Raw genomic sequence first — 5,916 nt, 5'->3', positions numbered from 1 at the left:
AAATGAAAGAGAATACAAAAAGAAAGGGAGACAGATCTTAGTGGATCAGCAATGTTTTATTAAGCAATGGAGGGTCACATTTTTGAGAGGGAAAATGGCAACAGGCTATAACAGGGTCTGAGTTTTATAGGGTTTAGCAGGGCCAGATCATGGGAGAAGTTGTTTTGATAGGCTTACTTCCAGCTGGGCAGGGGATTTTGGCAGATATGGGAGACTGTGACAGGTCAGATTTCTGAGCTCCCCTTTTTCCTGAGGGTTCAGGGAGATTTACATTTGTAAAACTCCATTTCCTTCATTCCAGACTCTAAAAGGGGTGGGGTATAATGAGTTGGGGCAACATCATCATATCTGGCTACTACCTGCTGTGAAGGGGCATCCTGGGAAATCTTTCTAGAATCTGAAGGAGAAGCACAGCTTTCACATGTTCTTGGGTGGTGGCTCTGGAGATGGTGGAGACATGTTCTGTTAGAAACCTCTAGAAAGGATTAATGAAACATGGAAGAAGGGAGAAAAAATAAGATAATTAGGAGAATGGAGGTCATCATGGGCCAAATCCAGGTCAGGAGTCCTCCCCACAATCCAGGGGAGGAGGAGGTGGTTGCTAGGTTAGCAGCTTATTGCTTTAGTTCCTTGTTCCTTTACTTTCTCATCTTATCTCTTACTATTATTGACTTATTAACATAGAAGCAACATTCTTCTCTGAGGAAGAGGCAGAAGCCACCTAATTCTGCAGTAAGGAAATCTAGGACCCGATGATTTTGCAGGATGACATACGTCAGAGAATCCATTTGATTTTGTAAAGTCAGTGCTGAATTGGCAACCTGCTGGACATCTTAATAAACTGTACTGATGATTTTTATAGTGGTGAATAGAGGTTTCTAATCCCACTGCTCCTGTGCCAATCTCAGTGGATATGTCTTGCCCTGTGAGTAAGGGAATAAACGGAAGGGCTCTCTTGTATCTGGTGTGCACTCTTATTGGGAAAGGCAAACTTTGGTTGTTAAGTAAAACATCAATTTGAGGAGTAAGAAACACTCAGGTACAGAAGCCAGTCCAATTTTTTGGCAGGCAGTGGTAAATATGAGCCGTGAAAAGAAAAAAAAGCCTCAAAATTTGGGGAAAGGGGAACCAGGGATGTGGGGCTGACACAAGTGTACATCTTAAGTTCCGTTAAAGATCTTTTGTTTTTTCTTTTAAATGCCCAAGTATGGTTGCACTTTGGTTACAATTTTTTTTTTTTTTGCTAGTTATTTAAGACAAAGCTGGTCAAATTGACCTTGTTCCTATCTATTGTTAAGTGTTAGCTGAGTTCTCTCAGGGGGTTACTCTTGGGAACTTGAGAGAAGCCTCTAATGCCGTCTGCCAGGATGGGTCAGAGTCTCCTTGACCATATGAATCCTCTTTGAAATTATCAAGGACATCTCCCTTTCCAGTGACTCTCCTCTTTGCAGCATGTGCACTGGTCAGCTTTCTGTTTTCCAGGTTCTGATTGGTCCCCCTGAGTGGGAGGTTATATGGCCAAGAGTCGAAAAGCCCTTAGAGAAAGTTCCATAATTCCCTGGGTCTGACCTGGCCTCAGAGGGTAAGAGCCAAATACTGGCTTTTTTTTTTTTTCCCCCTTGGCCCTTTATTTTCTTAACTTTAGTCTCTAAGCTTTAGTTTTGAATATCCAGCAAGCCAGCTTCACCAGTTTAAAGAAACAGTACTGGGTTTTTATCTTTAATGTCTATAACTTCATAGTTATTTTCCCTCTTCTATTTAATTGAGGTCAGTATTAGTACTGGAAGTCAGCCTTACATCTTGTCAATCCTATAAATGATGGCCTATTATCTCAAATTAACTCAGGTTGTTATATTCGAAGTTGTACTTTTATAAGGCACTAATAGATAATTTATAATAGTTATAAATTTTTTAAAGAGAATACAAACTGAAGTTAACAAAAGTAAAAGCATATTAAGTTTACATAGTAGCTATGAATCAAGAAACATAATTTTTATAATCCCAAATCTTTACTTCAAACTTTAGTGTGAAGAATACTAGCTTGGTAAAATGCTCTTAGAAGACATGAAAACATAAAGGAAAATTCAGAATCTGTAGTATAGAGTAATAGTCTAAAATAACAGTTTTTGTTTAAGCAGAGTTGTAGAAACTCTAATTTCTTTAAGACTAGTTTCTTTAATTAATAAAACTTAACAGACACAAGAAATTATCTTGATAGATAAGAGCAGAATAATGTTTTAAGAAATCCTTGTTACTTCAACCTATAGAGGATTAAACTTTGGTTTATGTCAGTACATTAATATTTGACCTTAGGAAAAAGTCTTAAATAACTTTAACTGATTGTTAAATCAGTTATATATATAACTAATTTGGTTACACTTTAATTCAAACTTTTTGAAATTTACTCTCCATAAAACCTTCTGCAACTTGCTTACACATTCCATAACTTTTCCTTCTTCTTTTATATTAAAACATAGTTCCATATCTAGAACTTTCTTATATCTCCTTTCTAGCTGTTGATCCCTTTTAAAGTTCACATTCTGAAACAATCCTTGTGAAATTTCTGACTTTTTCTAATTACTCCTCTTAAGAAGATGAAATACCTTATGCTATTTACAGTACTTTGAAACACAGGTGAAACTTTTTGTACTCTTTGCATATGGAATTATACCTGTTAAAACTTTTAACTCTTTTTTTTTTTTTGTGGTACCAGGGATTGAAATTAGGGGCACTCGGCGGATGAGCCCACATCCCCAGCCCTATTTTTTTTTTTGTATTTTATTTAGAGACAGTGTTTCACTGTGTTGCTTAGAGCCTCGCCATTGCTGAGGCTGGCTCTGAACTCCCAATCTTCCTGTCTCAGCCTCCCAAGTCCCTGGGATCATAGGTGTGCCCCACTGGAACTTTAACTCTTAATGACCTTGCTTTAGTGAAGACCCAGAAACGAAGCAATCTTAAACAATTTTTTCATTTACCAATTTTTAAAAATACATTTAATGTTTAAGTATATTTGAATTTAAGAAGTCAAAAGTACTTGATTTTATATTTAGCACTTGATGTTTCAGTACTTTAACTTTGTAAATTAGTCAGATCTTCTCTAATAAACATATTTATGATTAATCCCATTGATGTTGATGTTAAATCTAATTTACTCATTTTTAACTGTAATAACCAAGAGATCCCTTAATCTGTGTCAGTTAGGGTTTTCTTGTTAAAGTTAGTTAAGACTTTCATGTGCCACATTACATCTTTTAGACCAATATAAGGGATACTTGTTGGGCCTAGATAATCATACTAGCAAAAGCAGAAACAGATCAAGCCTGCCTATGTAGGAGGTTAGAAAGAGTTGTAGGTCTCAAATTGACTCAGAAAAGAGCTTGTGACTCTGACAGTCTCTTTTGATAGTTATCAGGCATTCCTGTCTATGAAACTTTCCTTTGTAGCCTCCAGCTTTTCTTACTTTGGGTGGGGGCTCATCCTCTATTTCAGGAGCGGTAAATGAAGAAGAGGGCTGGGGGTCAGGACCTGATCTAGGGAACTTATGGAGCGTGGAGTCAGCAAGAATTAATTGTAGAACAGAGCAAGGGTGGTATAATCATGGCCTTGAGTGAAGGTAAAAGAAGACTTGAAGATAAGGAATTTCAGGCCATTTGCCATTTCATTGGAGGAAATTGTCTGTCTTGAGGATTTGGGGGGTCAAAGGTCCTAAATTCCAAATTCAGGCTATTGATTAGGTTGTCTAATTTAGATTGCAGTCAGATCTGGGTACTTAGCCTGATAAGGCATTTGCTTTTGAGGTCAGATTGGAGGTGGAGGATTTTGAAATTTTTAATGAGACTATCTAAGGGGGAGTACCCCCATGTTGGAGAGGTTTGACTGGGGTGGCAGTCAAGATCAAAGTGTCCCTTGATCTTTCCTATCACCAGACAGTTTCACCAGAGAATGAGAGGATGTCCCCTCCTGCAATTACAATGGTGGAGGACCTCTAGTGTTCAGATAAGTCAAAAGGTGAGGGTCTCAGAAAGAACACCTCTGTGAGAGACCAGAAGGGATCTCCAAAGAATGAGAAGGCTGGTGTTGCATGTGGGAACAAAATGGCAGAAAGTGGCCCCTGATATGGAAGTCTACATATATAAGAAAAGGAAGAAATTGGAGAGGATAGGGTTAGAGGAGGATGCCTCCAAAACCAATAAAGGATCCAGTATAGGTCCTTAGTCTGTCCAGAGAGTGTGAAGGGCCTCCTTCTATCAGTAGGAAAGAAGGAAAGAAATGGAAAGGAGATGAGAGGAGAAAAGACAGCAGAGGTTCGTTAGGATGGGAAGGGGTAGAGAGCCTCAAACCCTGTCTCGTTTTTTGGCACCAAATGAAAGAGGATACAAAAATAAAAAGGGAGACAGACCTCAACAGATCAATAATGCTTTATTAAGCAGAGGAGGGGCATATTTTCAAGAGAGAAAATGGCCATGGGCTACAACAAGGGTCTGAGTTTTATAGGGTTAAGCAGGGCCAGGTCATGGGAGGAGTTGGTCAATTACTTTTGATGGGCTTACTTTTGGAGGGCAGAGGGATTTTGGCAGATAAGGGAGATTCCTGAGCTCCCTTTTTCCCTGAGGTTTTTGTAAGTTTCCATTTCCTTCAATGTTATCTTCAGACATTGTTCCCAAAATCACGTGGTTGAGAACTACTGTTTTAACTGAAGCACCGAGATATTATAAACAAAAAACCACAACCTCCTTCCCCTAAGAAAACTCACTAAAATGATTTCTGAGATGGATCCTCTCTTGAAACTTTAGAGGATTTTGACAAAAGCAGGAAGATAAATGCAGTTAGTTATAAAAGGTCAAATATGAAATATTGAGGAGCTGGGTGTGGTGGTGCACACACATATAAGCCCAGCTACTCAAGAGGCTTAGGAAGGAAGACCGCAAATTCAAAGCCAGCCTGGACATCTTAGTGAGACCTTTCTCAAAATAAATAAAATAAGATAAAAAAGGGCTGGGGATGTAGCTAGGTGGTAGAGTGCCCCTGGTTGGATCCCCAGCATGGTTGTTGGTGGTAGAGGCTTTCGAGTTTCCTGTGTACCAGGTGTGGGCCATAAAGAGTTGCCAACATGTAGTGGCTTGGGAAGCTGAGGCAGGAGGTTTGTGAGTTCAAAGCCAGCCTCAGCAATTTAGTGCGGCCCTAAGCAACTCATTGAGACTCTGTCTCTAAGTAAAATATAAAAAAAGGCTAGGAAGGGCTGGAGTTGTAGTTCAGTGGTAGGTGCTTGTCTATTATGTGTGACTTGTTTATTATGTTTGACCCTCAGCACCACATAAAAATAAATAAATAAAGTAAAGGTATTGTGCCTATCTATAACTAAAAACATATTTTAAAAGTGTATGTGTGGGGGGCTAGGAATGTGACTCAGAGGTAAGCACCCCTGAGTTCAAAAAAAAAAAGAAAGAGTTGCCACTAACCTAATATAGTACTATCAGAAAAAAAGCTCTTCTTCCAGACACTTTTTTATTACTTCCATCTATTGAAAAAGTCATATTAATTTGAATGAAACAATTTACTGACATCAGCAGGGAAACTGTCAAAATAAATACTTACACAAATCTATAAAGAGGAATATGAAAGGCACTCCCTAGGGTATGGAGAGCACAGTTTATACAACAAAAAGGGGTGGCCCCAGGATCTCTTACAAATGGACCAGAATGAGAGTTACCCAGATTCTATGTGACAGAGCCATTACAGAAATGATAGCCTTTAACACACAAGTGGTTGGAGGTGTGCCGCAGTCTGGCTGGGCACAATCAGGAGCCACTTGTCAAAAGAAACTAACTTTATTTTTAGAACCACACACGCCAAACAAAACAGCCTCTCAGGAAAAATCCTCAGAGCCTCAACTGCCACCACCGGCTTTCCACAAGC

The sequence above is a fragment of the Marmota marmota genome, unplaced genomic scaffold, assembly GCF_001458135.2.
Source record: "Marmota marmota marmota unplaced genomic scaffold, marMar, whole genome shotgun sequence".
In the NCBI taxonomy this organism is placed as follows: Eukaryota; Metazoa; Chordata; class Mammalia; order Rodentia; family Sciuridae; genus Marmota; species Marmota marmota.
This window is presented reverse-complemented; position numbering follows the sequence as displayed.